Below are 11,717 nucleotides of genomic sequence, written 5' to 3' on the forward strand. Positions count from 1 at the left end.
CATCTCCAGCTAAAAGGACCACGCAGGAGGGGATGTGACAGACCTCCGCCTGAGACCCTGGCGAGCAGCTACCTTGATGGACCAGCGGTCTGATTCAGAGTAAAAGAGCTTTATGTGTGAGACCACTTGCGTAGAGTCTGGGTTTAACACCCCAGGTCGGAGCCTCCAGCACGTGCGTTTAAATGCTGGGAAGCTGAAGCCCGTGATGCCGAATGCACGGACACGTTCTTGAAGCAGCACTTTAATCGTGCTCTTCCTGTGTTCGATGCTATCCATGTAGCACCTGCAGAAGATCTGCTGGCCAAGAGGTGAGCCTTTCAGTCCCGTGAAAGCTTGTTTGCATATACTAAGGGGACTTGAAAAGGGCCATCTTGGTCATGCGGATTCTGTAGCCCTTATAATTCATGCAGATCGGGAGAAGTTTGCATTTTGCGTGTTCTGGATTGGGAGGCCCCATGACCCGGCTGGCCCTGGTTGAATCAATGGGTGGGAGACCACCATGGAAGTCCAGGGGTTCTATGCAGAGGCTGGATCTCGTCAGATCTCGGAAGCTAAGCAGGGTTGGCCCTGGTTAGTATTTCCATGGGAGACCGTCGGGAAGCTCCAGGGTTGCTATGCAGAGGCAGGCAGGGGCAAACCGTCTCTGTTCCAGTTTGGTGTCGTGGTTCGGAGCGTGGACGCTAATCTGGGAGGACCGGGTTTGATTCCCAACTCCTTCACATGAAGCCAGCTGGTCCGACTTTGGGTCAGTCACAAGTTCTTTCGGAGCAGTTCTCTCATGAGCAGTCCTCGAAAGAGCTCTCTCGGTCCCACCTGCCTCACAGGGTGTCTGTTGTGGGGAGGGGTAGGGGAAGGGGAAGGGGAAGGAGATTGTAAGCCGCTCTGAGACTACTTTGGGTAGTGAAGAGTGGGGTATGAATCCAATCTCTTCCTCCTCTTCCTCCTCCTGTTGCTGCTGCTGAAAGCTGTGGTGTCGTCGTGAGTCGGCTGCAGCTAGACAGTGTTTTCCATCACATGGAAGGAGACGATGGGACCTGCAGGTTACCAAGACCCCACCCCGGACCATGGCAAATCTAATCCACTCTCTGGTCTGGGAAGTTTTTAATGCTTCGAAGCCACAAGTGTGTGGTCATAACTCATAGGGGCTGGGTGGTTTTTTGCTTCATTTCCTCCTTTGATTTACTGCTTTTTTCTTTTTTAAACCGTGCCGCTCTCCCCAGCTGGGGACCCAAAGTGGCTTACGTTGTTGAGACTGTTTGGTGTAGTGGTTAAGAGCGTGGACTCTAATCTGGGAGAACCAAGTTTGATTCCCCACTCCTCCACTTGCAGCTGCTGGATGACCTTGGGCAAAGCCATAGTTCTCTCAGAGCTGTTCTTGAAAAAAGAGCTGTTTCTGTCAGAGCTCTCTCAGCCCCACCTGCCTCCCAGGGTGTCTGTGGTGGGGAGGGGAAGGGAGAGGAGTTTGTCAGCCGCTCTGAGACTCCGAGTGAAGGGTGGGGTATAAATCCAATCTCCTCTTCTTCTTCGTCTCCTCCCATTTTATCCTCACTACGACCCCGTGAGGCAGGTTAGGGTGAGAGTGGGTGACCGGCCCGAGGTCACCCAGCAGCGGTGCTTCCGTGGCAGAATGTGGGATTGGAACCTGGGTCTCACAGGTCCTTCCTTGTCCAGCTAGGATTCCATTCTCTTCTCAGTTCCTGCAGCCTCACCCATATGCCTTATCTGGGCTGCTTATCTTGTCATTCTTCTAAGAAGAAGAGTTGGTTTTTATACCCCCGCCCTTCACTACCCGAAGGAGTCTCCGAGCGGCTTACAACCCTTTCCCTTCCTCTCCCCACAACAGACACCCTGTGAGGGAGGTGGAGCTGAGAGCGTTCTGAGGGAACGGTGACTGGCCCAAGGTCACCCAGCTGGCAGCACGTGGAGGAGGAATGGGGACTCGAACCTGGTTTTCCAGATTGGAGTCCTGCCGCTTTTAACCACTACCCCAAACTGGCTCTAAGGGCTGCTTCTCTTCCCATTTTTTTGTCCTGAATACCTCTTAGTAAAGGTAAAGGTTTCCCTTGCTCGAAAGCCAGTCGAATCCGACTCTATGGATGCGGTGCTCATCTCCGTTTCCAAGCTGAAGAGCCAGCGCTGTCTGAAGACGTTTCCGTGGTCATGTGGCTGGTATGACTAGACGCCGAGGCACACGGAACGCTGTTACCTTCCCACCGAAGCAGTGCCTATTTATCTACTTGCAATTTCTTGCTTTCGAACCGCTAGGTTGGCAGGAGCTGGGGCCAGAGACGGGAGCTCACTCCATCATGCGGCACTCGGGTCTCGAACTGCTGAACTACCGACCTTCCGGTCTTCAGCTCAGCATCTTAACCTCTTGAGACTGGGTCAGATCACTTTGTGTGGTTATAGATCCAGTTGGGCAGGCGTTTTGGTCCGCAAGAGTAGAACTAAATTGGGGTATAGTGGTCCCTTTCGGACCAACAGAAGTGTATTCAAGGTATGCACTTTCGGGTGCATGCCCACTTCTTCAGATACATTGGAATGGAAGGTAACAGTTCACATTTATAGACAGGCTGGACAGCAAATTAGCATGTCACGTGACGAAGCTCTTTTAAGATGCGCTATGACAGAACTAAGTAACAAGCCAAGGTTATAATGTCAACAGTTGTTTTGATTGAATTAAGGGGGCAAAAACAGTGAGGCAATACATATCTTACTTGGTGTGTGTGTGTTGTCAAATCGCTTTAGACCTGTGGCGACCCTATGAATTCATGATCTCCAAGACGCCCTCTCATTAGCAGCCTTGGCTCAGGTCTTGCAAACTGAGGGCCGGGGCTTCCTGGATCGAGTCAATCCCTCTCCTGTTGGAGAGGGCCAGTTTGGTGTCGTGGTTAACAGCGCGGACTCTAATCTGGGAGAACCGGGTTTGATTCCCCATTTCTCTACCTGCAGCTGCTGGTGTGCCCTTGGGTCAGTCACAAGTTCTCTTGGAGCTGTTCTCTCACATGCAGTCCTCGAAAGAGCTCTCTCAGCCCCACCTCCCTCCCAGGGTGTCTGTTGTGGGGAGGGGAAGGGAAAGGAGTTTGTAAGCCGCTCTGAGACTCCTTCGGGTAGTGAAGGGTGGTGTATAAATCCAATCTCCTCTTCCTCCTTTTCCTCCTCTTCCCCTAGCACAGTTGTCTTTTCCAGGTAGTCTTGTCGTCTCATAATGTGACCAAAAGTACGATCGCCTCAGTTTATTCATTTTAGCTTCTGGGAAGGGTTCAGGCCTGATTTGATCTGGAACCCACCGATTTCTCTTTTCTGCAGTATCCGTAGAACTCTCCTCCCACACCGCATTTCAAAGGGATCCACTTTCTTCCCGTCGGCTTTCTTCATTGTCCGGTCTTCACACCCATGCGTAGTAATCAATGCTCCCTCTTGTGAGCAAGAATTCTACTTGGTGAGCTACTGGCGTTCAAGTTGTGAGGGAGCGATTTGGCTCCTGCATCAGTTAGTTTGCTCCGGAGCCCTCCTTCCTGAGCTAAGACCAAAATGTGCGAGTCGGAGGCTGAAATACTGTGAGCTAGGTCCCACTAACTCGGCTTACAGGGAACACTGGTAGTCATGGGGAATATTGTGGCATGAATTAACTTACATAAGAACATAAGAGATGCCAATGTTGGATCAGGCCAAAGGCCCATCCAGTCCAACACTCTGTATCACACAGTGGCCAGAAATACCAGTGCCATCAGGAGGTCCACCAGTGGGGCCAGGACATTAGAAGCCCTCCCACTGTTGACCCCCCCAAGCACCAAGATGACAGAGCATCACTTGCCCCAGAGTCCCTATCTATACCTTGTGGCTAATAGCCACTGATGGACCTCTGCTCCATATGCTTATCTAATTCCCTTTTGAAGCCGTCCATGCTTGTAGCCACCACCACTTCCTGTGGCAGTGAATTCCAAGTGTTAATCACTCTTTGGGTGAAGAAGGACGTCCTTTTATCCGTTCTTACCCAACCGCGCAGCAATTTCATGGAGTGCCCACAAGGAGTTCTTGTCTTGTGAGAAAGGGAGAAAAGTACCTCTTTCTCTACCTGCTCTTTCCAACTTGATCTTGGTCGCCAGCGGCACATCCTTAAAATGAATCGCTTTCGCTTATCCTTACACTCAGTTGCTTTAGCTAAGCCCAAAGTCACCTGGCCAGGTAGGGGCTTGAACTGGGGTCTCTTGGGCCCAAGTTTGACACTGTGCCATGCTAGAACCAAGTTTGAGTCTAGTGGCACCTTTAAGACCAGCAAAGTTTAATTCTGGGCATAAGCGTTCGTGTGAATGCAAACTTCTTCGGATAGATTCAGGTGGGTGGCCGTGTTGGTCTGCAGCAACAGAACAGGGTTTGAGTCCAGGGGCACCTTTAAGACCAGCAAAGTTTAATTCTGGGCATGAGCTTTTGTGTGCACGCAAACTTCTTCAGATAGATTCAGGCGGGTGGCCGTATTGACCTGAAGCAACAGAGCAAAGTTTGAGTCCAGTGGCGCCTTTTTTAAAAATATTTTTTATATTTGTGTGTGTGCTTGCCTGGAAGTCATGGTTGACCTCTGGTGGCCTCTGGTGGGAGCTTGGACTTTTTGGCAGAGAGGTGGCTTGATGAGCCTGCCTCTGCATCCCGGTCCTGGTATTCCTTTGAGGTCGCCTTTCCAGAGTTCTTGCCGGAGTCGGCCCTGTTCAGCTTCCGAGATCGGACAAGGTCGGGCTTGCCCGGTCAGGGCTGAGTCCAGGGGCCCCTCAAAGACTGACGAAGTTTAATTCTGGGCGTCAGCGTTCGCACGCACGCTTCATCCCCACTGTCTGGCTAGCAGCAGCCCCAGCAGAAGTCATAGATTCTGCCTTGACGGCCGCAGTCTGAACGCCGGTCAACCAGCGGTTGATCGAAGCTGGCAGTCTAATTGGCCAGTATTGGGTTATTGGCAACGGTCATGCGTGGCTGCGCGTCATGTGCTTGCGCGTCTGCAGGGATGGAGGCGAAGGCAGGCGAAACCTTGGTGGGGGTTACATGGAGAACTTTCCCCCCCCGCTTCCGTCTCCCAGCTCTGCGAGAGCGTCTTGGCGGCATCCGTCAACGTTTGCTTCCCAGAGATTGTTCCAGTCGCGTCCCATGTGGTCTACCGGCAGGGTTTATCTCGTGCTCGTCAGCTCTCTCTTGCCTTTTCTATTTGTGTCACAATTCCCATCCAAATAGAGGCAGAGGGTGACATTCTTCTAGCCTGCCTGCTGATCTCTATCGTTGTCGGTCACAGCTCTCTCAGAGAGAGCTTTTCTCCCTGCCAAAGAACATCTCTGAAACTTTATCCTTTTCCGCCGGAGAAGTTAAAAACCTGCCTGCTGCCCAAATGTTTGGGGGCGTGACCAGACCTTCCCCTCTCAAGCGCTCTGATTCCTAGAGACGCCGTGACAGAAAACCCTTTGGATTTTTCAGTTTTCACGCTGCTGTTTGAAACGCCTTCCACACTGATGGTTTTGGATCCCTGAGGTTAGCAAAAAAGAGAAAAGAAAAGAATGGAAGAAGATATTCTGTTACATATCGATGGCACATTGTCCCTGACGAGGCAATTTTATTTGCACTCTTAGGGCCTAAACTGGAAGGTACATATTATTTCCAGTATATACGACTACTTCTGACACGAGGCCAGAAATATTTGTGGCCCCAAATAGAAACTTTTTGGTGTGTCATTCTACTCCATATTGGAACATTCCAATTTTGGTCCTATTTTATCTGTGGTTAGTTGCCTTACATGTGTTATGGGGACTCTGTCGCTTGTTGCATTTTGCGCTATCTGACCTCTGAAGAAGGCTCTTGTGAGCCGAAATGTGTCAGATCATGCACTGTTCCTTTTTTGGGTGTATTTGTAACTTTGAACGTTTTATGCGGCTTTATTTGGGCCCCTACTAGGTTTTTATATGTCTTTGTAATAAACACCCTTTTGTACACTAATAAACACTCTTTTGTACACTTACTTAGGTTTTTAACTTTAGGCCCTCAATAAGTTTCCTAAACTTGTGCTTTGTGGGTTTAGATTTTCTCCCCCCTCTTTTTTTGGCTGTCTGGGGGACTCACACATGGTTTTTAATTTATTCGTACCCAGCTTTTCTCCCAACGGGGGACCCAAAGCGATTTATACCATTTTCCCTTCCTTCGTTTTATCTCCACAAGTTCGCAGCAACCCTGCGTGGTAGGCTGGATTGAAAGAGCCTACAAGTTCATCCAGCGAGCTATTGTGGCAGGGGGGGGGTTCGAACCTGGGTCTCCTAGGCATTAATCAGACGTGTGAACTACTACACCGCCCTTGCTCCAGCGCAAGGTCGGCTGCCGTCCGCCAATAGGGTGGCAGGGCCCTGAGGAAGGTTCGCGTAGATGTGCAAATGATGATGCTGAGCTCTGCTTAATCGCCTGGGTTTCAGAGAGAAAGGTGGACTATAAATAATGTAAATTAAAAAATAATGCTGAATTGGGTTGCAAAGAAAGGTGTTCGGTGCCTGTCCCCTTTGAAGACTTTGCTTACAGGCAGGGCTATTTTTGGGCAGGAACGCACAGGAACGGAGCTCCGGCTGGCTCCCAAGTTGGCCACGCCCAGCAGGAGCTCATTAGCATAACAGGCCACACCCAACAGCAGAAACTCATTAGGATTGGCTACATGAGGGGTGTGTGGCCTAACATGCAAAGGAGTCCCTGCTACAAAAAAACGCCCTGGGTTTTGACAACAGACAAGGTAAACAGAATAAGAAGGGAAAGGTGGGTGTGGCTGGATGACCACACTTCTGGTAACATGGGGGTGTGGCCTAATGTGCTAATGAGCCGTGCTGTCAGGGGTGTGGCCCAATATGCTAATGAGTTTCTGCTGTTGGGTGTGGCCTATTATGCTAATGAGTTCCTGCTGGGCTTTTTCTACAAAAAGAGCCCTGCTTACAGGTGAGCTCTGGACTGGGACAAACTTCCAGTTCCTATAATGAATGAGACTCTGCCATGCTGCCTAGTTATTTGACACACACACCCCCGAGCAGTTGGCGTCCAACCTCTTCGAGGGACAAGTGGTATTCAGCCACACGAGATTGAGCAACAGCAGGTCTGTGATGTCCTTAAAACAGTTTTGGAAGGGGATGAGATAGACTTATCCTCCATGAATCTATCGATGGTTACTGGCCATGGTGGCTCAGGGGAACCTCCACAATTCAGAGTCACTGATCCTCTGAATCCCAGAGCCAGGATCTCTGCCCTGTTGTTGGCCCTCCAGAGGAACTGGCTGGCCCCTGTGTGAGATGGGAGGCTGGACTGGAGGGACCCTCCCTGGGCTGACCCAGCAGGGCTCTTCTGAGGTTCTTATCGGGGAAGGCCTCGGCCTCTCTGCCCTGTTCTTGGCCCTCCAGAGGGACTGGCTGGCCCCTGTGTGAGATGGGAGGCTGGACTGGAGGGACCCTCCCTGGGCTGACCCAGCAGGGCTCTTCTGAGGTTCTTATCGGGGAAGGCCTCGGCCTCTCTGCCCTGTTCTTGGCCCTCCAGAGGGACTGGCTGGCCCCTGTGTGAGATGGGAGGCTGGACTGGAGGGACCCTCCCTGGGCTGACCCAGCAGGGCTCTTCTGAGGTTCTTATCGGGGAAGGCCTCGGCCTCTCTGCCCTGTTCTTGGCCCTCCAGAGGAACTGGTTGGCCACTGTGTGAGGTGGGATGCTGGAGTAGATGGACCCTCACTGGTCTAGTCCTGATTTGATGCCGGTGGAGTGGGTGTTCGAGTTAGCTTCAAACTACGGTTGCCAGCTCTGGGTTGGGAAAGACCTGGAAGTTTGGGGGTGGAGCCTTGGGGAAGGGTGGGTTTTGAGGAGGAGATAGACACCCCTCCCCCCCGCAAGGCCCAATGCCATGGAGTCCGCTCTCCCTTGTAGCCATCATCTCCAGGCGAACCGATCTTGGACATCTGGAGATCAGCGGTGATAGCGGGGGATTTCCAGGCCCCGCCTGGAGGTTGGCAACCCTGTTTTGAACATGTGCAGGGCAGTCGGTTTTCTCAGGAAGGAGGAAATTCTTGGCCTGTTTCTCTAGCCTTGCCCTGGAATTTTATCTTTCTTGATGTAAGCTTCTCTCTGGCTGGGTTAGAGCGCATGGTAGCCGTGGAATCCTTGTGAAATCTCTCTTCTCCTTTTGTGGCTTCCATCTGGATCTTTTTCTTTCTGCTTGGGGGGGAGGTGTTTGCCCATCCTGTGACCACTCACTGCTGAGCTGGCAGAGCTAGGAGAGCTGTGATTCAGCTAGCGAGTGGCTTCCTGGAATTAAGACGGGCCTTGGAAATCTCCTAAAGCGATGAGCTCACATGTTTCACTTAACTTGCTCATTAGTGCTGGAATGGCAGAGAACAATGAGTCTCGTCTGGTCACCTGTGGCGAGTAAGAGTGGCTTCCAGGCGAGCGGGCGGTAGGGAAGAGAAACTTTCCGCAGCCGTGGAAAAGATTTGGAGGCAATTTTGGGGAAGAGCAATATGGAATATCTGCTTTCCTAGTCTAAGCTTATTTTACTGCTTTAACATAAAGTGCTTTAACATAAAGTGCTTTAACATAAAGTGCTTTAACATAAAGTGCTTTAACATAAAGTGCTTTAACATAAAGTGCTTTAACATAAAGTGCTTCAACATAAAGTGCTTCAACATAGAATAACTGTAATAGCTCATAACTTAGCACCCAGTTGCAGCGTTTTCCTGTTTGGTGGTGGAAAAGTGCCATCGGGTCACAGCTGACTTATGGCGCCCCGGTGTGATTCTCAAGGTAAGAGGCGTTCAGAAGTGACTTACCTTTGCCTGCCTCTGCAGAGCAACCTTAGACTTCTTGGTGGCTGACCCTGCTTAGCTTCTTGAGATTTGACAAGATCGGGCTAGCCTCGGCCATCCAGCTCAAGGCAAGAGACGTTCAGGGGTGGTTTGCCCTTGCCTGCCTCTGCGTAGAGACCCTGGAGTTCCTCAGTGGTCTCCCATCCAAGTACTAAGCAAGGCCGACCCTGCTTAGCTTCCGAGATCGGGCTAGCCTGAGACTATCCTGGTTAGGGTGTTTCCCTATTTAGAAAATACAAGTGCCTTAGTTAGCCAGTTTGGTGTAGTGGTTAAGTGTGTGGACTCTAAAATGGGAGAACCGGGTTTGATTCCCCACTCCTCCACTTGCAGCTGCTGGATGACCTTGGGCAAGCTGTAGTTCTGTCAGAGCTGTCCTTGAAAAAGAGCACTTTCTGTCAGAGCTCTCTCAGCCCCACCTCCCTCACAGGGTATCTGTTGTGGGGAGGGGAAGGGAGAGGAGTTTCTGAGCCGCTCTGAGACTCCGAGTGAAGGGCAGGTTATAAATCCAATATCTTCTTCTACTTCTACTTTTTTTCCTACTCCTACTTCTTCTACTCCTACTTCTTCTACTCCTACTTCTTCTACTTCTTCAACTCCTACTTCTTCAACTTCTCCTACTCCTACTTCTTCAACTTCTCCTACTCCTACTTCTTCCTCTACTTCCTCTACTTGTTCTTCTACTACAACTACTTCTACTACTAGTTCTTCTACTACTTCTTCTACAAGCAAAGATATCCAATACTAAAGAGGTAGCTACGGACTGCTTCACCCTTTGCTGCTGAGCATTTCTTAGTTTTTGCCCTTCGAAAGGCAAAGAAAACAGTGTCGAAGTTAGAAAACAAATCTTGCAGGAAAGGAAAACTTGTGAAAGTTGTAATGTGACTGGCAACGTATATGGGTACCATCTTGAACTTTATAGCGTTGAAAACACTACGTTCTTCACTAGCGTATCGTCATTCTGCGTATCGTAGCATGTTAGTCTTGGACAGAGTTCGTAGCGTTTAGACAACAAGGCATGCTCAAACAATAGCATCACTAGCCTGCAATGTGGGATATTGAAGTACTTGTTTCCTAGCCTGTGGGCACAGTCTGTTGTAGAGAAGCTTGATGTGAGATGACTAAGGGGAGACATGATACAGGTTTATAAAATTATGCATTGGGTAGAGAAAGTTGACGAAGCAAAATCTGTCTCCTTCTTCCAAAATACTAGAATTCGGGGGCATCCTGATGGGTGTAGGTTCAGGATGGATAAAAGGAAAGACTACTTTACACAAAGAGTGATTAAAAGATGGAATTCACTGCCAGAGGAGGTTGTGATGGCCGCAGGTGTAGACAGCTTTAAAAGGGGATTAGATAGATTCATGGAGGAGAAGTCTATCAGTGGCTACCAGCCATGGTGACTGAGGGGAACCTCCACATTCAGAGGCACTAAGCCTCTGAATCCCAGAGCCAGGCAGCAACATCAGGGGCAGACCTCGGCCTCCATGCCCTGTCGTTAGTCCTATAGAGGAACTGGCTGGCCCCTGTGTGAGACGGGAGGCTGGACTAGATGGACCACTGACCTGACCCAGCAGGGCTCTTCTGATGTTCTTATCGGGGAAGGCCTTGGCCTCTGTGCCCTGTTGGCCCTCCAGAGGAACTGGTTGGTCCCTGTATGAGACGGGAGGCTGGACTAGATGGACCACTGACCTGATCCAGCAGGGCTCTTCTGATGTTCTTATCGGGGAAGGCCTTGGCCTCTGTGCCCTGTTGGCCCTCCAGAGGAACTGGTTGGTCCCTGTATGAGACGGGAGGCTGGACTAGATGGACCACTGACCTGATCCAGCAGGGCTCTTCTGATGTTCTTATCAGAGGAAGGCCTCAGCCTCTCTGCCCTGTTGCTGGCCCTCCAGAGGAACTGGCTGGCCCCTGTGTGAGACGGGAGGCTGGACTGGATGGACCCTCACTGGTCTGACCCAGCAGGGCTCTTCTTACATTCTTATAGGGGAGGGAGGTCAAATAGTTGGCAGGTTTGGGATATTGGTTCCCTATCGCTAGAACAAAAGAACAGTGGAAAGCAAAGTCTAAGCCCAATGACAAAGACAGTCCTATTTGCTTCTCCAATGACGGCTCTCGAGCACAAAAACACCTCTTGGGTTTGAGAGTTCTATATATTTCTTCGGCTGGGGTCTCCGACATGGTGCCCGTGGGTGCCGCAGCACCCACACAGCACAATTTTAGCCTGACTTGGAACTTGGACACGAAGCAGGGGTTGTTCCTGGCTAGTCCTTGGATGGGAGGACCCCCCCCCCCCCGGACGTTGAGGGTTGCCATGCAGAGGCAGGCAATGGCGAAACCGCCTTTCTTTGTCTCTGCCCTGACCTGGATGGCCCAGGCTAGCCTGACCTCATCAGATCTTGGAAGCTAAGCAGGGTCGGCCCCTGGTTAGTCCTTGGAGGGAAGCAGGGGTCATATTGTAGGAAAAGAGGTGCAGGAGCTCATTAGCATAACTCATTAACATAACTTATTTGCATATGCCACACCCTCTGGCATCACCGGAAGTGTGTCAGAAGGCAACACCCACCGCTCAGGCTCCACTGGACTGTTTCGGATTGCTAGCTATTGAAGTGGGGGAACGTGCAGATCTGCCCTCGCAGAGGAGGGAGAGCTTGTACCTGAATAAAACTCGGTCTTAAAGGTGCCACTGGACTGTTTTGCATTGCTAGCTATTATGGGGGGGACGTGCAGATCTGTCTTCGCAGCGGAGGGAGAGCTTGTACCTGAATAAAACTTGGTCTTAAAGGTGCCACTGGACTGTTTTGGATTGCTGGCTATCGATGGGGGGGGGGGGGGTCATGCAAACCTGCCCTCGCAAGGGAGGGGAGCTTT

This window comes from Gekko japonicus, unplaced genomic scaffold (assembly GCF_001447785.1).
Source record: "Gekko japonicus isolate JY-2015 unplaced genomic scaffold, Gekko_japonicus_V1.1 scaffold5242, whole genome shotgun sequence".
Classification (NCBI taxonomy): Eukaryota; Metazoa; Chordata; class Lepidosauria; order Squamata; family Gekkonidae; genus Gekko; species Gekko japonicus.